We start from the raw sequence: 26097 nt of genomic DNA on the forward strand, positions 1-26097 counted from the left end.
AATGTTTGGTCTCGAAAACCTTACTTTAAACAACATTCTCTACTAATTTCAAATTATTTACCTGTATTTTTTCAGTCTTTGATTGGTAATACTAACTTGTTTGCATTTTCATTCGATTTACTTCGTCCTTTCTGTTATCAGAATTGAAACATTTCCGTTTCACACCTATGAAACCTTTGTGATTACCAAAAAAGATGTCGAAGATTCACAGGATGCGGTTTCCACAAACAAGGGACATTGACTGTTTTGTTATAAATTATGAAACAATCGATTCTTAAACAACATTATAAATATAAGATTAGGATGCCATATAGTATATAACAACGTGTACTTATTATATCTCCAGCTCTCATACTACTGTATTAGTTTATAACAGTATGATATAAGATATAAGGAGGTGTTTTGTGATGTCATCTCATTCCTCACTGCACTAACTTCCCGCTCATTAGGCACAGACATCTCAACCGGGATTAGTCTTATCCTTTCCGGTAGCAAAACATATGACCAACAAGCAGAAATAATGTGTCTAATATGACTTACACATATTATATCATGCATATATTATATAATTTTTTAATATAGAGTGTATGCAAGATATACTTGTTATATTTAATATGTAATATTATATATGATATATATTATGTATGTTATATAAAGTTTTACTTTTTATTTGTTATTATTGTTCCTTATTTTTAATATTTATAACTTTATATAATTATCAGGTATATATTTATTACTTTTATTTAAATTTTTTTTTATGCATATATATGGAGTATTTTTTTTAAATTTTAATGAAATATAATTGTGTATGACCATATAGGATTGGTATGCATATATGTTTTCTACATCTAAAATTTTTATTATGTATTATGCTAAAGAGAATTAGATGTAGATATATTGGTTAATAATAGGAGAAAACAAATTAATTATTATCAAAAAATAAGAAAAAGTAAAAAAAGATGAAAAATAAAAGAAAATATTAAAGAATATAAAGATAAAAATGATGTACTAATATTATGTATCTTAATAATTATAAAATTTAGTGTATATGCCTTTGTAATATATGAATAATAAGCAATTGTCCAACTAGTTTTAGCATGTTACGTGTATAGCAACCCAATTGGGGGGCGATGCTTTTTGAATAAAATATTTCTCACTGTATAATATATATGTAATATAGATTTATAATATATTATTAGATATGTAATATAGATTTAAATGTTGTATAATGTAATAGTGCTAAATTTGGATCACAGAAAGAAATGAATGAATTACTAAATATTAAAAAAATAAATAAATACTTTATTTTTATTCATTTCAAAATTTTTGTAATTTAATAGAATAATTAGTGTTAAAAATTTATTTTATCTCTGAACTCCACAAACTTTTTCGTGAATAACTTCTCATAATGATAGTAATGTGGGTGTTCCACAGGGTATCCCCTGTGCTATAGTGCTATTCATGTTCACTCCTCCAGAAATCTACAATTTTCGGAGTTTTGATTTGATTTTAGCTCGGCAATTATAGTGGCTTTATGTGCATCTTTTGAATGTACTGTTAACTTTTTAACCTCCTTCAGTGCATCTAACACTGAACTTACCAGTTGAGTATGAGATCCTTTTTAAATCAGATATTAAGATGAAATATGTCAGACATTTTTGATCCGAGCGTACATCACCACAAATCGTTAGTAATATATAACCGTTTTATATTTTATCGTAAAAACTCTAAAAGTGTGAATGGTTTGGGAATTTAGTCCGGTATCGTTATTTGAGTTTCCTCGATTAGTCGAGGAGACTAAAACGCCTGTCATGACGACTAAGCCTATTTTAAGGAAGGCCTTAATAGTGTTGAAAATCCTTATTGGGGGAAAATTTTGAAACGATTTTATTTTTTAGGATTTTTCCATTTTCCGCACCGTTTATACGCAAAAACAGTTTACAATTGTTCGCGGTTTTTGGCTATTTATAATTTCTGAACGCGTCAGATGAACAAACCGATTTGAATTAATTTTAAAATTTCATTTACTAATGAATGAAAAAAAATTCCCAATTCCATTCAAAACTTCAGAGTTAGGTGTGCTGTAGAAGGTTATAAAATCACCGATATCCTCTTCAGATTGGTCCACCAACCAACCAAGATAGATTGGTGGGAATGAATCAGTTACAGGGAGACCCTGTATATTAACAATGATATTAAAAAACAAAAAGGCCCAGAAAAATAACTATTCTAACTCTACAAAACATTAAAAATATGTGTTCCTTATTATGAGCACATAGTATTAAATCAGTTGAACCTTTTTTCTCTGTGGAATTAACGTAACCCTGCTGTTCTGGAAATGCCTGAAATTTGTTAGACCAGCCTTCGAGACAAATGGGAGCGGCCGAAGGAAGAGGAAAAAAAAAACCTTGACTGATAAGGGGCTGATAAGACAGATAAGGGCCAGCGATTCCCGCCCTTTGAGGCCCAAGGGACGTCCGCAAATTAAATATGCACCGAAGGAGTTAAATCGCCCACATTAATCCAACAGATTGGCTTCTCTAATTGCGATCCCGTGAAAAAGGAGCTGGTAAGTTTTAAAATTCCCGCTCTTCCGAAGAGGCAATAAGACCCCTGAAGTGTAATGGCACTGTGATTAAAAGTTGTAGTGGGAGCGATTACCCAAACGGCTACCGCAACTGCAGACCAAGTCTCGTTAAGCTCCTCTGTCTTCTAGTCTTCTCTGGATCTCCATGGCTATCAGTATGATAACTGTTGTAAACATGGCCGTAATTGTTCAAAACATATGTAACAATCTCCCATTCCAGAATAAACATTTAGATATTGTATCTAAAAGTTTAGAAGAACATCAATATTCTCAAGATTGAAATATGAAATTTGTAGGAGGTGGTCAATTCTGTGGTCTAGACGAATGAAATAATAGTTATCTACTGTTTATTTATTTTCTGCCGAGTTTCGGTTCACAATGCAGATCTTCTTCAACGTTGTTGGGTGGAGATGTAAACAAAAACCCTTAACTAACAGTTATTCAATCCACTGTTCAATTCAGAGTTCAGTAAGCATGATCTATGATCCTTTAATTCTTTTCGCTAAAGATTAATATGCCATCTGCATACTCGACGATAAAAGGCAAGAGCTTTAGCAACAGGGATGAAACCAAGAATGAATCTATCAGTGATAAATTATCCCAGCAATTAATGATGATGTTCGAATCACTTGTAATAGTTCGTACTTGACTGCAGAATCAGCCTGATGAAGATAGTTGAATATTTATGGAGCCAAGACCAGCTAAGCCGAGATCTTCCGCTAGGTGCAGCTCCTAACCTAGGGAATGATTCTGGCTTAGCTACAATGTCAGTATACCCAGGCTGGTTCAAGCGAGGGAAAATATATTGCGTGAGATGGTGACGCTTGTTAAAGACGCAGAAAGTAGAAAATCCTAGATTATATCAACTGGATGCTTAAAGCCACGAAATGGAAGTTAAAGAAAAGAGGGTTTAATAACAGAATAGCTAGATCATATTATCTTTCAGTGGATAAAGTTCTTTTAATTTACAAACAAGACTATTTCGAAAACTTCGTGTTCCTGAAGCATCTTTTAAATTTGTTCTTGTTCTAGAAATGGTTAAATTTCCCACTCGGGTAAATTACATAATTTTTATTACATAAATTCTAAAATTTCGAACGGTATCGAATTTTTGCATTTTCTGATAGCAAATAAAATTTTAAAACAAATTCACATCAGGTTCTTATTTAATCTGACGTGTCTTGAAGTAGAAAATCACCAAATAATTCAAACAATTGTTTACGGTTTTTGATGATTTACGGGGCAACAGAGAGAAAAGTAGCAAACATAATCATTTTAAAATTTATTTCCCCGTAAAAATCTGTCATCATAAATGAGGAATTTATTCATTGGGCGACACATAACAGCAATTATAGTCACCTCGCAGTTCGAGGAAAGTTAACTTAGAGGTTTTTTTAGATTTGTTCGATTTTTCACACCTATTACGAATTTTAAACAGGATTTTGACGATTTGCGCCTTCAGAACAATCAAAATTCCAATAATTGTAGAGATCAAGGGAAGTTGAACAATGGTACACCGTATCTATGTATAAAATAAATAAACCTGGAGTAGTAAGTATTCTATCTCACTCCTTGCAAGACATAATTTGATGTGTAAACCGGTCAGAAAGATTGTTAATCGAACTTTTAACAAGCTGAGATAACTTTTATCAGATCGGTTCCCTGGAATCAAATCGAGTCCATTATAACTTGAGCTAATAAAAATGATTATTGGCGAAGAGCTGTTGGGATTCAGGGGAAGTTGGCTACTCCCGAGGGACCATCTGGGTAATAAGGCCGGGGAATTGTGGGCCGTTGTCATTACCATGGAAATACATTCTGTCGTTGTCTTCCTCAGGGGTTAGGCCGTGTCTGTCTGATCTAGCAAACCGTCCTCTTGAAATTATAAGGCGGTATAACGCATAGCTAATTAAGCAGTGTAACATTTATATTATTAAGATTTTTTTTTTAAACAAACCAACAATTATAAAACATTTTAGGAAAAAATAATGTAAATAAGCTTTACAAAAATCCACCCTTCTTCATGTAATATGTGTCACAGGCAAGTAATTTAACAAAATACTCATTTACAGAAAAAGAACCTTTTTAGTTCAAAATATTTGGTCTTAGTACAATATGGTGTAATCGCCTTTACATTAAATTCGCGAATAAAAATTTTCAAAGGTATAGATACTTATATTAATCTGATTCTATTCATGTTCATATATTTATAAACAAACGTTCTGCACTTAATGAGGAGGCCCTGTTCTTAACCAACGATTGTGCATGGAGATCATAAGGTTAGGATCACGTTCAACCCCCAGGTTATTCCTTTAACAGTACTCACTTCTAACATTATCGGCATGATTATAAGAAAAAATTCATGATCATGGTATGATGATCTCATAGAAATTTCAATATTCTTGTTGATATATGGTATGACATTCTACGATCTTTATTTATTTACCTGTAATTAGTAATCATGCATCCGAAAATCTATTATCGTTCTCAAACAGTTCCTTAGATCCAGAAAAGATGATTGTTTTAAATTTTTTTCCTTAGAATTTTTTTTAATTATGACAGATTTTTTTTTTTATTCCTTCTTTAATTTTATATTGTATATTAGTATTTCCTCTTATACGGTTGCTCTGTTCTGTATTCTTTTCAATTAATCTGTTTTAAATGGTTCTAACTGGTTTTCCTTTAACAAATACAGAAGTGTTTAAAAATAATCAAAATTATGTCAAATAACATCATCAAGTAATCATAATAATTATATACTAATTTTGTTTTTAAGATTACAAATAAATTAGTAAGTTATTATTAATTTTTTTCAAATATTAATCTGACTGTTAAATAAGCAAAATAAATAAAAATATCAATTTTATTATATGAGTAAAACAAAAATTAAAAATGAATCTACGTCAAAAAGACGTAATTGAAAAATTAAAATGGTGAAATATTGTTTAAATAAAACAATTTGAATCCAGGTTAAGTCTCAAAGCACTTTTTATTAATTTTTTAAATGTCTTACGTTTCAGTCAACCTTTCTACCCTTCAGGACAATGTTATATTATCTTAACCATAAATTTTTTTCTCACATCCAAAAATTTAAAAACTTATTGCAGGCTATTCTGCCCGGGTCATTAATTTCAGTCAGTCATCCTATTTTGTTACTTTTCTATTAAATTTTAAAACTTTTAATTACAGATTAACTTAACATGTGGTAAGAATGTGATAGTGTTAAGTTAATCAGCAATTAAGTTTTAAAATGTAATGGAAAAGTAAGAAAATAGGGTGATTTGGAGTTGCTAAACATTTTTTTGGTTTAATCATATATTATCTCCCTAATTACAGAGGAATACTATGACGTTACCAGATAATCATATCGGTAAGGTTACTCGGAGGTCCAGTTATACCTTAATTGGACGACTCTAAATTAAGCAGATTCCAGGATAACTGGGTCTTTAAGATACCATTTATCCCACATCCCATAAGGTCAGGACTCGCACGAAGGAGCAACAAAAGAAACCATCCCAAGGAGAAAAAACACAAAGCGGAGGAAAATAAAACAGGAAACACGAGTAGTAATACAGCCGCGCTCCAGGCCGGCCTGAAGTGTATTAATTGGTCGAGCCGAGTTGAAAAATGGCCGTCGGCCTCCGCTTGATTGGTTTTAACAAGACTAATGACGTGACGTCATTGGCCGGAGCCTCAGCCAATCCGGTTCGTCCTTTCACGTGGGCCCTAATCACCGGAGCTCTCTCAACCACCGCCTGTCAATCAAATAGAGAAAATTGCCTTCAACCCTTAGACCCCCTTTTCTGTAGTCTATCATATATGGAAGGCCTATTTGTCTCGTGTCTGGGGGCGGAGACACACCGTTCTTTAATTGGGAAAAATAATAAAGTAATAAATAAAAAATAAAAGAATAGACAAGTTATCTGAAACGAGATGAAAAAAAATACACATGACACACAAATGAGTCAAAAGATTGGCTTCGTAATAAATACGAGAGGAATTAATTCGAATGATTATCTCGTCACTGGAAAATCATTAGCATAAATTACATCTGCTCTCATCGGCTGATTGCGATGCTTCCGACGTTTATTCAAAATAGCACATTATTATTTATTTTATCTTTCCATTTTGTATTTTTTCGATTTTAATTTGCGAAAATAATTTCGCAGTAAACACAAACAATAAAATTATAATGTTTTTTTTTTCAAATAATCTTTTGTTCATCGTTTGTGGCTGCCCTATTTAGTTTTATTTATTTTTTATCTTTCCATATAAAAATTACTGGCTTCATTAAAAAATCTGATTCCATCATTCCATTGATTTTTTCGTTTTCTATCAAACCAGACTACCTAAGGAATAATTTTAAAGAATATTAAAAAGTCGATATTATAAAAAAATAATGATCGAACTGCTCATTGAAGGTACTCATAGTTCCATTCAGAGAAATGTGACTTAGTTCACATAAAAGCTCATTTATTCTAATAAATTAAGCCTTGAATATGTGCTAAAAAAATTTACGTTTACCGTCTTAAAGCCGTGGGATAAAAATGGCGGAATTATTAATTAATATTATTCAGTGCTCAATATCATTTAAGCTAGCCACTGAACTAAAACAATTATTAGCTCCTTTTTTAACGTATGACTAATTTGATACAATTCGAGCCCAAAAGTGCTTCATTACTTCCCAGGAGTGCCCGATATCCAGTTTTTTAAAACAGTGTATCCATATGTTTATTTAAATAAATTCACCAAATATTTATTTGTTTTTAATAGATAAATGTTTAATTAGCACTAAAATTGAAGCTAGTTCAATGCAACATATTCATAACGATAATCTTCGCGTAATTAGCAGTTTTCATGACATTTACCAAAATACATTTACAAAATATATTTTTTAGGTTGAAAAAAATGTTTATAAAAAATGTATTTCACGAATTATAAAACATACAGATATCTATTAGAACTCTCATTAGTTAAGTATTTGTGTATTTAAAACTTAGTTAAATGCACTTAAAGTAGCTTATTGTAATTGTATTCCTAGCATTAATAGCTCCCGTATTTGCCAAAATAATGTTTATATTGATATCTCTTTATTAAAAAAAAAAAAAATCAAAAAACATGTATTTTGAAAAACTGTGTATTATAAATTATTGGGTATAAAGAGTTTTTAGGACTTAAATTTACTATACTTTAAAGAGGAGATGATCATTTTATTTTTCAGTTAGTAGCTTAACAGATATTGGCCACCGAATGGAAAATGCGTGAAATTTAAAAAAATTCAAATAGGCACCATTTTAATCCCGACGGCATTAATGCGTGAGCTTTATTGTTTAGCTAATCTTCAAGGTCATAGTTATTTTAAATAAGTTTTATATAAAGTATTTTACATTTCTCTGCGTGAGTTTTCAAACTAACAATCGTAAACAAAAAAATTATATAGGTATGTATTGTACAAAAACAATCTTTTTTAAACGATAATTTGTAATTTAAGTTGTTAGTTTGAGTTATATTCCTGATTTAATTGCATTTCATTAAATCATTGTATCTTCATCATAATTTCCGTTGATTTATCATAATAATACCTAAATAATAATTGGGTATATTTATCATAACTTTTCGAAAGATTTAATAATTGATTATTACATAATTATTTAATTTAAGAATCAGTGGAAAACATGCTCATCAGATTTCGGATTTAAAAATCCTTTGAGTGTTCTGTAAGATGTGTTTAAGTGTTAGGGAAAGTTTTAACAGTATAATCATTGTATTTTTATCAGTATAATATTTGATTTCATTATTAATTTAGTAAATAATGTGTTGTTAATAAATTATGAAGCATGATTAGTTATGTAATATTATTTTTTTTTTGTTAATAACGAAAATAAAAATTAAGAAAAAAAATTTGCCTTGATCTTTTTTTTTTCAAACCAGTACTGTCTTCATGCAAAAACATTTCAAACTAACTATACAAAATATGTATATTTTTAGCATATCAGAATAAAATGAAAAATAAAACATTGCTTTAAACGGAAGTTATAAATTAAACATGATTGAGAGATGGAAGAGGAAATTAATATGAACAAGCCTTTCTTAAGACGTTATCTATGTAATAGATTTTTCATCCTTTAATGTTGTTCATAAATTCAATTTTTTTTTTTTTTTTAAATTAACAAATTTAGATATTGAAAAAAATATCGTTAATAACAAAATATTCAAGTACATTCATACAAACATAAAATTTGGCCTACATTCACCAACCTTAGTAATTATTAATTTGTAAGTTAAGAGAGATTGTTGAAATTGTACCAGCGGTCAAAATGTTTATTCTTGTAGAACGTTATAAATCGACTTTCAAATAAAATAACTTTAAAATTTGATTTCATTTAATTTATTCTCAAACTTTAATTTGACGTTAATTACCAATATTAACAATACTGTTGGGTTACTTTTACCATTAACACGACGATAAATTCAGTTAATTTCTAATAAATCTGAATTTTCTCGAGTCCGGTTTCTATTATTGAAATGTTAACTTCTTTTTAATTTTTTTTTTTTTTGCCATTTGGTACTATATCTATAAATATTAATATTTATTGGCCACACTATTTTATGGCCAATAAATATTATTATAAAACTAAAATTGCCTTTGTAATTGTTTTAAAGGGACCTTGTCCCAGAATAATAAACTATTTTTCATTTCATTTTCATTAACATCACAATATAAAATGTATTAGTTATAGTAAAATTTATTAATTTTTAATCAGAATTTAGAATAGTTGGTACAAACAGTTTATTTGATTAATCCCTTGCTTTTTGGCGTGGTCGGGAGAAAATGTAGTTTTCAACTATTTCATATTGTTCTTTTCTTCATACTTAAGTTTGGAACCGTGCAATTGGTACACCAACAAACTGGAGTGAACAAGAAAATAAGGTATGTTGAAAGGACAAAACAGTGGAAATTATTTACATAAAAGTTTGATAATTACAGTAAAAACTACATTAGGCATGGAATATATTTCAATAGCCTACAAGAAAGTTAAGGTGTGGTATACAAAATTTTACTTTGTCCTTAAAAATGTAACAATCGAATACAATATAAAATCAATAGCAATGCATATATAAATTATTTAATTGCCAAAAATAACTAATAATTTTTATGCTTATCGGGAATTCGAAAAACAAATGATTGAATTACTGATTCAATCGAATATTCGAATCGAAAAGGATATCCGATTTTGGAGAAGGAATTCGTGGTCATTATGCAGACCTCCAAAAATGGGCACAATACGAACTGCGGACAGCTATTTCACCATTTCTCAAACAGGGATATTTTTTTGTGTATTTTTATTTGAGTGCACCGATCCCGTTCTCTTATCATTAGCAATCTTCTGCCATTAATTTCGCTGACTGAAAAATTCATGAGAGAAGGAACATATTATAGCAGTTTTACACACAAATATCCTTCGGGCGATAATTTGTTGAATACTCAAGACGAATTACAGTCTCCAGAGTTGTGAAATTTTTTTCGACACATTTTTTTACCAATTTAACTGGTGTTTTCCTTCTCGGAACCCTCAAACACATGTCTCCATTTTTTTCTCTACTTTAAATTAATACCATTTGTAGCAAGAGGAATGAGTGGATTAACCTTAACTGACTTAAGTCCCGTTTTTCAATGGGCAACTTTTGCCGATCGAATATTGGCTTACTATATCTATTTTATTATTTTGTTAGTTTTATTATTAATATCAAAGGTTATCCAATCAGTCTCAACACTTTTTTATTAGTCATATTCCACGTCCAACGTTTCGGCCAATCCGGCCATAATTTAGGCAATTTTAGTTTCACAGCCTCAATAATTTTGACTAAAAAAAAAAGTATTGATACGTATTGAATGACATTTGTCATTAATAATTTTCTATACATTTATTTTATTTAAAACATAATTTGATTAATTAAAAAAAAAAAAGCCTGCTGCAGGTATACTTTCATTTAATTTTTGAAAAATTCCTGTAAACTCTTATTTTTCTATTGATTAGTATTTCTATTGAGTACATAATTGTTTGTTTGTCTAGGTTAATGATTTGTCGCTTAATAATAAATTCGACAGTAGCAAAATTTAAAAAAAGTGATAATACACTATTTTTATACAAATCCCCAAATTTAGACCAACTCAGTCTAATTTATTTTCTTTGTTGTGCCAAGAAAAATAAATTACATATAAAACTGAATTATTTTTAGGCAATCACTCAACTCTTCCCCAAATTTATTGTTTTAATAAAAGTACCAACTCGCAGAACCTCTGATAATTTTATCTGATTCAGTTTACGTGGCTTGTACTACAGACATTTAGCCAAATTCTTCCTTAATTTCCGAAAATTAAAAAAAAAATTGTGATAATCTTAATTTTAAGGATTGAAAACCTTAATTTCGAATTTTCATTTTCTATTTCTTTCCTATCTGCAGTGAGGAAGTAAAAATAAATCCATTAAGGATCCTATTTCTCAGAGTGACACATAGTATTTGGGTTAAACCAATTACCAAATAAAGTGTTCTCCCTTTTCATCACAGTTTTCACGAAATATTTTATATTCAATCAGATATCCGTTTCACATTTTATCAATTCCATTTTTATAGCTCTCAAATAAGTGGAAAATGTAGTCTATCTAATTAGGTTTTATAATCTAAGATCTTTTGTGATGATTCATTAATCAAATAATTATTATTCTAATAAATGAATAAATTAAGCAAGTAATTCATAAATATGACAAAATAATTGTGCTTTGAACGTTTGTACATGGATAAATTATTAAGGGAAAATAAAGGAGTGATGAAAGATAATTTGATTATCTTTACCGTTAAGTTAGCAGATTTGGTTTTGATTAATAAATTTAGTTGTTCATTGCCAAGGATGCCATGTAAGCTGTGTGGTACAGTTAATATTGAAATTAGAGATACAACTTGTTTGGTGATTTAAAGTCTTTTTAAATTTTAGTAACATGTTTCAAACTCAGATTTGTTAAAAAAAAGAGAGATAAATGAAAAAAAAAAAGTACATCGAATGGTTTTCAACAATATTCATAAATCAAATTATTTCTACATATTTTATTCCTGTCTGTTAAGTATTACAATTAGTTCCTTCAATTATATTTTAATTCGCTTTATGTATATCATCTTTCGTATTTCGAACATCAATATTTTATTAGTTACGAAATGAGTTTAAATGAAACTAATGGAAATAATTATTTAAAAAAAATAAATAAATAAATTTCCAAATTTTTTGTATGTGAATTCGGAGTAGAATACGATGTACATCCAAAAAATGTGGAAATATTTTTCACACATTATTTCATCGAGAGGAAATTTTGTCAGTTAGTTATAAATTTTTATATTTATTTATAATAAAAACATATATGATCATTTAAAACATTATTATTTTGATTTTAACAAAAGTAGTTTAAGTTTATTATGCAGGATAACCAAAAGTAGCATTAAAGTTAATTTTTGGAATTATATTTCCGAAATTGAACTTTAATGCGGACTAAGCTTGATTTCAGGATCGAATCCACTCCAATTTTTTAATACTTTAATGAAAACTATGTGTAATTACTTGCCTAAATTGATGAGTCTTCCAAGTGTAGATAGAGGGAATAAAAAGGGGGGGCTGCTTCAAAACGTTAAAAAAATTATTAATTTTTTCATTCAGAGCGCTATATCTTTATAACAACCTACAACACTTGAAAACCTAAGAGAACGTTATTCAAAGTAGAGTAAATTTGGTAAAATATGAGTTCTAATAGAGCTATTTACGTTAAATATTTTCCGAGATGTAACTTTTTAAAAAACAAAATTTCTTAAAAATCTACTGAAAGATTAGTAGTTAGTTAATTTATTTTGAGAAATCTATATCTCAGGCCCAATGTGACGTACAGATGTCTATTAGCACTCAAATTAAAGCTAATGGACTATAAAGAAGTTTATGACCTTTAACTTCGTAGGAATAGTAGTTTTCATGATATTTGCTAAAATAAATTGATTTATAATTGTTCGGACAATAAATTTGATATATGAAAAACTTTAATATGAGGTAAAATATGAGTCCTAATAGAGCTATATACGTTCAATATTTTCCGAAATGTAACTTTTTAAAAAACAACAATTCATAAAAAAATGTACTGAAAAATCAGTAATCAATTTATTTTGAGAAATCTATATCTCAAAAATCATTTAACGTGCAGATACGTACGTTAACGTTCAGTCTATACGCACTGAAATTAAAGATAATTTGATGTGCTATAAATTAGTTTATAATTTTTATTTTCTTATAAACTTGTATGTGTCGCTATGTGCGTGATTTTTTTTTTTTTTTTTTTTTGTAGGTTCATATTTGGGAATGAAATTCATCTTGATATTTCTTACGTTCCGTTTCATGTTGTGCTATGTAGCAGCCAGCTCACTGTTTTGATATATCGAAGGTTCGGACAGTGCCTGAGAACGTCTTTATTAACACCATTTATTGGGGAGGTTTTGATATCGAATACATTACTCACCTTCAGACCAAGGTGTATCTAAATATATATCCGCCTCTACACACCCATTTTTTTTTTCTTTTTCCCCATCGAGACATATTCGAAAGAACCCGTCATATCATTTCTCTCCGCTAACGAAGATCAAAGAGACCCATACGTCAAAGTCTGGCGAGAACACCTCTTACCGACGACAATCCTGATTGAGACATGGATACTATAGGACTCCCGCTGCGACTGCTCTAAGGAACGAGTCTTGATGGATCATTGCTATGGATGTGGATGAAATACAGGCCCCGTCAACCGCTACTGACATGGATTACTCGTTACAAGGATTCATTGTATGGCTGATAAATGTCTTGCGAATCACTCTGGCGAATAGATTTATACAGTTTGTAACTTTTCAGCTACTCCCAAAGTCTTCTGAGCAATAATTAAAAACAAATTTCTAATACAAGAAAAATTTAAAAATAGATAATTATGGATTGAAAATGTATCATTTAGTCCCTTATGTGAACTTTGCAGAAGTTTAAAGTTTCATGTTGCTGAGTGTGGCACATAAGTTATAACGAAAGACGTGAAAGAGCTGGAAGAGTAACTGAAGAAGTGCGTTTTCCAATTTGTGGGTGAGTTCGTTTAAATTTTTTTTTTAATTTCTGGTATATACTGTTTAACAACATGCCTAAAACGTTAATTGCCAGTAATACCAAAAACAAGTTTCTTTGAAATTGGGATCCCACGTGCTTGATTGATTTTTCAACTCGGCCTATAAGACCAGTAATATACCCTCAATTCATTTCTCAAAAGTGTCCTTGGACCAACACTTCAATTGATTACTTTACATTCCCCTAAAACGGAAATTCACATATGACTCAATCTAGTAGACGGGAATAGATGACGAAGTCTTCGGATAGGAAGGGCAACGGATCTTAGAAGAATCCATTTAACCTGGTAGAATATTTCAGAGTGGAACGCGCGCAGACGAAGGCCGGGACGAGGAAGGGAGGATAAATGAGGAGAATTAGCAGGATATATGAGGTTGACAGGAGCGCGGACAGTGTAGTCTTATCTGTCTCCGCTCGCTGCCTTTTTATATGCTTCCACCACCGTTCTGTTTTTGCCTTTCATCTTCTTCTCTTTGCCTACTCCACATATCCCGATTTATTTTTGCAATAATAGAGCTGGAACGCGTTTAAAAATGAACTTAGCTAAACATAACATCTTAAGCAATGAGTAACAGGTATGTAATAGTGAGTTTTGATTTATTATTAGTCAGAAGTAGCTACTCAAAATATGTAAATTAGTCCCAGTTGTAGAGGATTTTGGTCTATCAAGATTTTTACCTGATATAGGTTGAATATAACAAACATTTCCAATGAGAGTCTTTTTTTTATATTACAACACGAATTTTTTAAAAAAATTATTTATTGATATTTACAACTGTATAAAAAATACAACAAGTAAATTTGATCATAATGACATAATGATATGATACAGGATGTGGAGAAACTATCCAGTAGTAGAACTCTAAAAACAGTTTATAATATAAGATCACGAGGCCATCTTCTTTTCAGGCGCCTCGGAGGATTGCCAGGAATGGAAGAGGAAGCAAGGTTAGAAACTAGTGGGTTTGGGTGATTAGGGAGTTTATTATGGAAGGAATAATATCGGATTCGGGCTTGATCGGTTACATAAGGAACATTTAGGTCTTTATGGATGGTTTTATTAGTAACGAAATAAGGAGCATTGAGGATTTTACGAAGGATTTTGGATTGTAAGGATTAGATATGAGAGAGCCCCAAAGCTCAACTCCGTATGTCCAGATGGGCCTTATTATTGTCATGTAGATCAGTCTTTTGTAATGAGTTGGAAGTTTAGACCGTTTGTCTAGTAAGTGCTGTAATAGTCGGAATCTGCGTGCAGTTTCCTGTCTTTTCAGTCTTGTGTGACGATTCCAGGTTAGTCGTGTGTCAAGATGTAGTCCAAGATAACGAATCTGTTCTACAGGGGTAAGAGCCACATTATTAAAGTATACTGGTGGGATTTATTTTTATCCTCCAATTTCGACACCATTCTTCGAGGATTGTGATATGGGACTGGAGAGTTTGGGATGGAATCAAAGGGTTATTACTAACTGTGAGCACACATGTGTTATCAGCATACGTGGTAAGGATAGTGTTAGGAGTTGTTGGAATGTCAGCTGTATAGACGGTGTAGAGGATGGGACCGAGAATACTACCTTGAGGAACACCATCGAATTGAAAATAGAGGGATGAATAGGAACCATTGTGGTTTACTTGGAATAATCTATTAGTAAGAAAAGAACGGATGATGAGAAAATATGTAGGAGGTAAGAATTAACGGAGTTTGTAAAGCAGTCCCGACAACACGAATTATAACCTAAAAATTAATTACTTACTATCGTATTTTCATGTAAAACGTGAACAGAATTCTATTAAAAATGTAAAATTGGGATAACAACTATAAAAACTCGAAAATATTTATTTTTAAATTCAGTTCATTTAGGCGTTTTCATCACTCTCTATTTACTTACGTGTCTGTGTATAGTCAACATTGATTTTTCTAAAATATTTTCGATGGTATATTATATATTATTATATTCATTTATTAGCTGATCGAAGGTAAAGGTATGTGAATTAAGTTAAGACGAACTGGTAATATTCTTCCTCAAATTTTTTATTGATCTCACAAATTTTCAGCCTATCAAGACATCCTTAGGTTCAATATTACTAAGTTATGAGATTGCCATATTATAACCAAATTATAATATAGCACACTCATATTATAATAATATGACGAAAAAACTCACCATCCACATTCTCCTCGCGTTTTCCAAAGCCTTTTATTCTACTATAATCTCTCCCTTTCTAAACTTTTATCCATTTTTATCAAAAATCTTCCGCTCTCCATCTAGCATTCGCAGTATCATCTATATGCAGACGATTCAAAAATTTACCTTTCTTTCAAATTCACCTCCAATGACGTTTTTAAACTAGTAGGAGACACTTATAGAATAAGCACTTGAGCTACCAACAAAAAACTTATATTAATCGCCAAAAAGGCTTAAGCCATCATAATCGGATCTCCCTCTCTCCTTAAATCGATCCCAGGACCTCCCAACCTTACCCTAAACAATACTCCTATCTCATTCCATACATCAGTCAAAAACCTTGGAGTAACTTTTGACAAAACTCTGTTCTGGAAATCACACATCTCCCTAATTCCCCGTCGAAGCAACTTGCAATTTGATAGAACCCGCTTCCTCCTTCCACTTAAAACCCGTCAACTGTTAGTTTCTTCTCTTCTTTTTGCCCACTTTCAATATGCATGGTAATTATTTGGAGGACTCTCGAGTGAACTCGAAAATATACATAAACGTTTTATGAATTGCTCAATACGCTCCCATACTCCAGTATTACGCTGAGTTGAAGTGGCTCTATCCTTCCTGCCCATGCCAGTATTTTCTAGTTTCGTTCCTATTTAGATTCTTCGCGCTTCTCCTATAGGAATCTAAAGTACAGTTTTTGTAGGATATCCTACAAAAACTGCACTTTAGATTCTCAGTCCAATCCTTTACTACCATGTCCGGTTCAACTGACATATACCCTCCACCTCATCGAATTGATGCTTTTGATAAATCGTCTTTTACTTGAGCCTCCTTTCACTGGACTACATTCCCTCTACTATTCACCATGCATCAACCGTTTCCTCGTTTAAAACCATTCTGTTTAACCACCTTTTGCCTCTCAAAACTGCATCAATATTATAATAATATAAACACGAACATTACCATATATTATTTGTAAATATTGTTACTACCTTTGTTTCCTATATTTACGTTTTTTTCTGTACCAAAAATTATTCTGTATCAAATTATAATGTAAGTCTTAATTAAGTGTGGCCACACTATTTTTGGCCAATACATTGTGTAACCTTGTTTTTTTCTAAAGGGATTTAGTCCCAGAATCCATTTTTCAATTCATTTAAAAAATACATCTACATTATTACTGTTGTTTTCTGCATGGAAAATTGTTTCTCTATTAGTATCAATTACAACATTCTTTCATAGTTTAGATTTATCGCATACACTTTTTGATTATTGATAATATGAGGATGAAACCTAGCTGATATTAAAGATAATTTAATTTGACATAGATATAACTTACTTAATCAAAATTGCTTGAGATCTTTTCGTGACATTGATAAAAAAATGATTTGAAATCGATGGTATAAGATTGTATTCGAAATATTTCTCATTACTATAAGGCGTAAGTGATAGTAAAAATAGATGTATATAGAAAATAGAATGGACTAGCTTGCTAATATTTTTGTATGATATGCTAAGATATATGATAAGAGAGATAAAAGAACCAACTATAAATTAGCAATAAAGAAAATTTATAATAAATCAATAACAAGAAGACATATACTATGAAAATAATTAATAATTTTATTCAACCTCTATACTCATGCCAGGAGAGGGAAGTTAATAAGCAGTTGTTTATTAATGTTAAAGAAATTATAGGATTGTAAAAATATTTTAATGAAATATGAAAAAAGTAATAATTGATTTTATTATAAAAGCATACATTTTTGTTGCTGCAACAACTGATTGCTTAAGGAAATTTGCTGTTATGAAGTCCTGAAGTATGAGGCTCTTATAAGGGTTTTAACACTATTTGTAATCAAATCATTGTAGAATCTAATGTCTAAGTATCTAAAATGCTTTTTCACAAGGGTTATTAAGTTTTGAAGAAAATACTTATGGATATAGATTGAAGGCAATAAGGCAAAACTTTAACAAAAAAAAATGGATTACCTGAAATTTGATATGACTGCCCTTATTTGTGATATTAATGGGTGTATATATAATTTTTTTAAATTATCATACTAATTTTATATGTTTATTAATTTTGATTAACTTGCTATAAAACCCATTAGAATAACACAGATATACAAACAGTATAACGTCATTTGTATAAAAAGAAAAGATATTGTAGTATAAATAAATTTAAAATATTCATAATTATTAAGAAATATATATATTTAAAATAAAAATTCTTTCTAGGAATAAAAAAAAAAAATATTCACTATGTAAAAATGTTATCATTAAAAATAATGATTTACATACGATATTGATACAAAAATATAGTTTTTAAGATAAATAAATTTTATTTCTTTTAAATACAAGTATGAATAAAATTTCCAGATGTCTCTATCAACATATGATTCTGACATAATGTTACCCATTTCAAGCTATAAATGTCTGCTATTAATGTACGTCTTCTATATCCTGTATTTACACGTCATTTTAACCACTTGGAAAATAGTGAGTGCTTATTTTGAAGTATCTTTTGGAACGGAAGACCAAGATGCAGTGGATTTTAGATCATCGAATCCAATAATTTGGTTACACGAACTGTAAAGACATTTTCAACTATTTGAGATAAAATTGAATTGGAGAAAAAATCGCTAATAAGGTATCTTAAGTATGAGGTTTTGATCCACTACTTTTATTTAAGTAGATTTTTCCAAAACCATTGTTCCTAAATGTATTCAGGAAACAAGTGACTTATTTGTAGCATAACGTAAAGACCAGTCTCGTGTAACTTCACCTGTGTTTAAGAACTCTCATAAATTGTGATTTCTTTGTATTTTTAGAACGCATTTTTAGAAGCGACGAAGAAAATAAGGTTATTTTTCATAATTTATAGACAAGGATACCTAAGTCATTGACAGCTTGACTATCATGGATATGAACTTTGAAGCGATTGCAAGTTTTAGTGTAATTATTGAGGTTGCAATATGCCTAAATGAGCATTGCTTAGAAGAACTGTAAATACATTAGTAGACATTTTTCAAACAAATACAATAATATTAAATTTGGTAAATATTTTGCATTATGAACTCGGTCGTTGTAATCAAAACGATTAATTTGATAGTGTGTTGTGAATCAACATTGATAGCGGTCTTCAAGCATAATTATCACTTAATTATTATTCATCTGTTAAGTTAAGATATGGTCAACCAAGTTGAGATATAACTGTCTTCCGAATCCAGTATTTTCACCTTTTTAACTGATTTTATTTTTAAAACGTTAGTAACGATTTTGATATTTCCATAGAATAAAAACTTCTTTGCTAAGCGTGTCGATAACCATTCACTCACTAACTTATTAATCACTATCTCAAAAACTACAATGCCTATTAAGTAAAAATTATTAATGCTGGTTCTCTTGTCATTACATACATGTGGAATAAGCTGGATTGAAAAAAAAAATTAAAAACCTGATTCAAATTGAATTATAATAAAATGTTTCTAATACATAAAAAAAAAAAATGTTTTTTGAACCACTCACAAACTATACTCTTCCTGGAAGATAGTGGTCACTCATTAGAATAATAATGGACTATCTACCATATATCATCAAGGATATAGGATCATATGTATTTTGTAAATTTCCTGTTGAGGGTCCAAGGAAACCCTTCTTATTTTAACGTATGAATGGAAGCAGATAGCTCAGTGTTAAGGAAGTGTACTGCTAACTCTACTAGGACATGGATTCGAATCCGGCTGTGGTAGGTAATTATTTTTTGTTTCACTTTTGGCGTGAGTTAGCCTGAGAGCCCCGGAACCCTCCGAGATCCACTCAACATCATGGAGTAGGTAACCTTAATTGGATAAAATATGGCATTGGATCGTACACTGCTTCCTTGCAGAGTCTCTTTGATACCTCTGCTAATACCTTTGACTCTTCGTGGATTGCAAGGGTTCAGATGTAATAAACATATGGATATATAACAATATAAATCAAATCAGAGCAGTATTAGCAAAAATAAAAATTGTTGTTGCAGTAATTTCTTATATTATTCCATTCGTAGGTCAGTTTGGTTTATTTGTTAAGTATTGGTTTAGGATCAGGGGCGTCGTTACGGAGCAGATGGGATACTTAATAATTTAATAAACCCCAAAAAATGAGAATTTTTTTATTTGAAAACACACTTCAATTGTACCAACACCAAATTCAAAGGGATTATTATGCTTATAGCTGATAATGAACCCCATTTAGTGACATCAATTTCTATAATGATTCAGGAAAAGGGCTAATTTCAGATCCAGATTTCCCATCCAGTTAAAAAAATCCGATCCGAATTTTTGGGAAATTTTAGATTTTTCCACATCTAGATTCCTAGTTACGATTTTTGACGTGTTAGAATATTTTGCTTTTGACTCTTTAAAAAATCTTCGTTTAATCTAGTTAAATCCGATCAAAGGTGGTTGCTTATCTGCTAAGTATGAATAAATGAATTATTATTTATGGCACCGTCAAACAAAGAATAGAGGAATGAATATTCAACATTGTAATATTAACTTTAAAAGCTTAGAATTTAATGCACAATGTTTTTAACAACAATTCTTTTTTGTCAATCTTTACATATAGAGATAGTTAACTAAATAATGATTCGATAAAAGATTTATTATACTGATTGTTTGAGAGTGGTTTAATAATAATATTGATTTGACTATATTTGTTGTAACGTATAATTTCTAATATATATATATATTGATTTTTAGATATTTCGTTTTAAATGGAATAAACCGGACTAACAGCCAAAGCATTAGACTGGAAGCATTTTTAAGCGTTTCAGACAATATGGACTTCTACTGAGTGTCATTTATGAATGTTAATACATAGATTTGATTTTATATATATTTTTTTATATATGAAAATATATGTCCATATCTATATAGTTTAGAATAAATACGTCAAACCATTTTGACTTTTTATTAACGATAATTAACAAACTTTTTGGCGAGCTTAAAATATAATTGTTGTTGTATTCAGCATGTTCTACAATATAATCTTGTTGTCTTTTTAGCTGGGTTCCAAAGTAATCTGTAAAAGTATTTACGTTAGATGTTCGGGAGTTTCTCTTACATGGAAAATATGAAGCTTTAGTCAGTTTCTGTTAAACTAGAAAGTAAACAAAAGAATTTATTTTTTATATACAAAAGCATTCTTAACGCACAATAAAAAACCATAAATGTTTAGTGCTCTGGGCGTATGGAACAATTTATTTTATTATTCTTTTAGTATAGAGGGGTATTTTTGGGGATTCGGTATTATTTTGCCCAGCGCTGGCCATTGCGTTGAACGCCTTACTAATACTGCACACCCACCCGCATCCGTCCGGGTGCATCCTATACTACTGCAGCCCTCCTGGACTCAGGCTGTTTCTCCTACTTCATCTTCTCTCGGTGGTACGCCAATATTGGGTGATGTAGCTCTTCCCACAGTAAAGTGCGTCGGACCCACCATCTCCTGGCACTCGTAGATGAACTCCTTGAAGAAAGGATAGTTCTCTCCTTTCTTCTGTCAAATTGGGGTAAGTCCGACACGGCGATGAAGATCTCGGTCTTTCTCAACAACCTGGCTCGATATCCTTCCGTTGTGGTGTCATTCACACTAGCTTTTTCAGGTACTCCGTAGGTGGGACACCTTAAGTAAGGACTGGGGATCATTCGAACTTATAAGAGAGGCGTTAAACACAGTACATTTATTACCACTAAAAAACTGGTAGTTGTAAATGAGCCCTCTGCGAAATATATGTTTTCTGGATCGAGGAAGAAGAGCTAGATTGATGACACACTAGCCTTGCCAACCTAATTGCCGGTTGGCCCCAGCGCTGGAAGGTAAGTTTTCGATCTGTCCAGTGGAGGACGCCTGCTTGAAAAGGTGAACCATAAAAAAGAGATTCGACGGTTGAACCAGAAATTTTGATGTGAAGAGACCCGGGCTGAATTTTGTAAGGCGTACGATTCTATAGTCAAAGATTATCGGAATGAGGTCCTGAATCAAGTTTATTCTAAAAGTCTAAAAGAATCTCTTGCATATTCCAGCCTTTAAGATTACTCCGCTGCAAACTTTAGTAGGACTAAAGCATGAATATGTGTAGTCTAACCATCTTTAAAGAGATGAATATTTGTTTCATTTAATCAACATACGCCAGGGATTATCCATACAACTATGGATGTAGAAGGCGAATCTGTGAGTTGCATAACGCTGTACACCTGGAGCGGACTTGGACTTGTGCCTTCCATGGCATGGGCATCAGAAATTATATTTTTTTTGCCGTGGACAGACAGAGCAACTAGTCATGCTGCAAGATGATTGCCTGGATTGGTGATTATTTTCGAGACTGTCAAAGTCTACCGACCTCGGACTGTTTTAGCAATTTCTCACCTTTACTTTGATATAGAATTACCCTTTCAGTATAAGCTTATTTTGTATTTTTACAAGCGAACTCTCCTTTCCTTCCCGCCCCCCCGAAAAGTTCGATTTTTAATATTTGCTAAAAAATATTTTGTTTTACACCCTCAGATTCATCTTCGCACCAAAAACACTTGATAAGCTACTAAAAATAATTTTTCCAGAACTTTCGGCTCAAACCCTTACTCCCCGTAATACTTTACCACTTATAATCTTCCTTCTGGTGAGCGGGGTTTGGTAACTTAAACGAAATCAACCATATACTTTATGCTAATGGCCTTCGCGTTTGAGGAAAGTAGAAAAAATATATATGATCATTGAATATTTCCTTAATTCTAACTCTTCGAAACATACTTAGAGGCCTGAATACCTCACTTCCATTTCTTCGGACATAATTCCTATCCACCGTTGGAGATGACCCCATATCCCAAAGCAACCGGACACAGGCCGATGGACTCCGAACTTAATTTCTTTTTAATTATCCTCCGTCTGCGTGGTAATCCTCCAGAAGTCGATTAAGAAGGAAGGAGTGGCTGTCCTAATCGCTTTTGTATTAGTTATGAACCTCAAACTAATTCCTTTGCTTCTTTCTTCCGACAACTGTTGGACATATATTTATATGAAATCATATATTATGTAGTTTATAGCTGATAGATTAAAAAAGAGTTCATTTTGAACTTTTATTTTATTGTTGATGTTATTTCTTATTATAAAGGTAGGCATGATTTAGCGCTGTCAGAATTTAGAAGAAATATTATTGTTAGAAAAAATCTATTAAACAAATTAGAAGGAAATCTGAAATTAACAATAAAAAAGTACGTGTTAGTTACTGTTATTTTATTCTATAGTTATAATGAGTTAATGAATGTGTTGAAGAGGTTCTGCTTCGATGGACATGTGGATAGAAACACCAAGGATGGAAGGAAGGTTGAAGTATGTCGGTAAATGATTTTATAAGGTAGCTGCATAATTGGAATTATTGTTAGCCCTTGAGTATAATGAAAAGTGATTATCTTAAAATAACTTCTTGGACATATGGCTGACTTGGCATCCTCATATGAGACTGAAACGACAGCTCGTCGGTTCCGACTACTACATTTAGTGGACAAATGGCTGAACTTTCAATCCATTATAAAAGACTGAGACTACATGACTATAATAAAGCCTACAGAGTTAAGCCATGGAATTCCTCTCGTATGCAATCCTTACAGTTCAAAATCCTTAATGCTGTTTACTTGGTCACAGATTAAGTCATTCATTAATAATCAAGTCATTTAACAAAAAATAAATCCCTTTAATATGGACTGTCGGATTTAAGTAATCCGATTTTTCCGTTCTTTTATTGGATTTATATAAAGTCGGGGTCGGGGGTCTCATTTTCTGATGCCCCCCCTTGCCGCCAACACCGGAAGACCCCGAAGACGCTGCGACTGCAATGCCGCCCCAGCCTAAGCATCATGCAAGCCAGGACCTGGCCAACCCCTACCATCACGCCAGGCTCCAGGACACGCTGGCCAGCCCTTGACGAGGAACGAGGACGTCTTTTCAGACACAGGCGAAGATACACGGTATTCACCGTTTCGCCCACCGTACACCTGGACGAGAAAGCGGCTATAGGACGCGGAAGTGACCGCGACAGCGAAACTTCCAGCAGCCAACAGATAAGCGCATGATTGTTTCAATTAGTCTATGAGACCCCACTTTGTTCATATTACACTAGATAAATAACTATTAACTAACTCACTAATATCATATGCCCCTCCAGGGATTAATACTTTATAAATATAAGGAAATATATGTAGTTCAAGAGCATAAAGTGTCTCACATTTTCGGCCCCCCTTTTCCACACATTTAATTTAATCATAAAATTACACTCGGGACACCTGCAGTATAGCACGAGCAGGTCCCGATGTAACATGGACTGATCCAATATACCTAACTTAACATCTCATCTTTTTTCTTTTTTTAATTTATAATTTCTTACAATACAGTTGATTTTATATATTTTTTAAAATGTATCCTTTAATAGGTTTAAAAAAATTGAGTTTTTTTTTACTTCAAATCAATTCGTCTATCAATCTTTGTTCTTGATATAAATACTATAAAAATTAAATGAGTAACTCCTTTATGTATTGCATTATTTATTTCTTCCTCCAAGAACAATAATAAATATTCTAGTCTGGTAAAAAAAATAACTGAGAACTATTGTACGATATAAATTTATTATTAATTTCGAATCAGCCTATAAGCAGGCATTCGGAATTGAGGGAGAGCGGAATGAACAGTTGATATATAACATCTGCTGGACTGGATCCAGGTCCTCGCTGCTACCATAGCTCTTTTGAAATATACTCTCGGGGTCCCCTCTAATATGACTGATCTTCCAGCGAAGAAATGAGGAGTCTTCCTTAAGAAATGTAAAATTGATTTTTATTTTTGAAGTGTGACGGGACAGTTTGTCCCGAGTCAGGGCCCCCTTCCGTCAATTAATAATTTCACTTGCGACAATAAATGAGCGGTAATTACGAAGGGCTGGGACGGAAACAAGAGGCGATTAGTCACGTTTTGTAGGCAATATAACACGTCACAGGTTCCCCATTGCCGATCAATTTCTGCATATTAATAATATTTATATTGGTGCTCAATGTTATTTTAAAACGCATCCTTTTCTTTTCAACTTGCAGAATGTAACATTTTTCAATATAATGAAATTATCTACTCTAGATCTTCTAATGTATAAATATTATTACAGTGTTACCAAGGAATGATTTCTCTGCATGTCTATGTCATACCATTGTAATAGAACTAAATCACATTTACTAGATCTATTTTTATCAAAATACAGTTTTAAATATCAATAAATGAAAAGAATCTTATCTATCAGGAGTTGTAAGAGTCGAAGTATACGGTGAAATGGTCATTGGTCACATATCGATTCTGAATATATCTAGGAGACTTCAGCATTCTACAAAACAATGGTACCACCCATATCCTCACATTAAAAACGTTGGAATAAATTCAAGCCTTCATATTTTTTTTCATTCATCAATCGTTCATTTCTGTAGAATTATTGAAGGTCCCTGATTAATTAGTTGTTTTTTTAACTTTTATGAAAATAAAATTCAGCATAGCTTTTTGTTCTAGTTCGGTTTTGGGCGATATAGATAACAAGAGAAATATTTAAAAACAAGCAAAAAAATAAAATAAAAATTATTGATGGAGAGCTATCTTTGTTTCGTTTCTCAATCATACTAGGTTTCCTTGGATTTCTTATACAATTTTATTTCTTATATTCAAACAAGAATTTCGTCTCATAATAGTATAGCAAGTTCTAGATAAGGTTTAAAATATCCATTGTTGGTCTTATATCGATTCTTAAGATATTTAGGTAAATCTTAGAATTCCTCTCAAATCAAATCCTCACAATCTAAAATCCTTCGTAAAATCCTCAATGCTCCTTACTTAGTCACAAATGATATTATCCATAAACACCTTAATGTTCCATATGTCCGATAATATTCATTCCACAACCGATATATCCCGAATCAGATATCATACCTTCCATAATAAACTCCCTAACTACCCAAACCCACTAGTTTCTAACCTTGCTTCCTCATCCAGTCCTGACAGTCCTCCGAGGCGCCAGAAAAGAAGCCTCGAGTCCTTTTAATGTAAAAACTTTATTACAGAAA

This window comes from Halyomorpha halys, unplaced genomic scaffold, assembly GCF_000696795.3.
Source record: "Halyomorpha halys isolate HHAL.00 unplaced genomic scaffold, Hhal_1.1 Scaffold15.1, whole genome shotgun sequence".
Classification (NCBI taxonomy): Eukaryota; Metazoa; Arthropoda; class Insecta; order Hemiptera; family Pentatomidae; genus Halyomorpha; species Halyomorpha halys.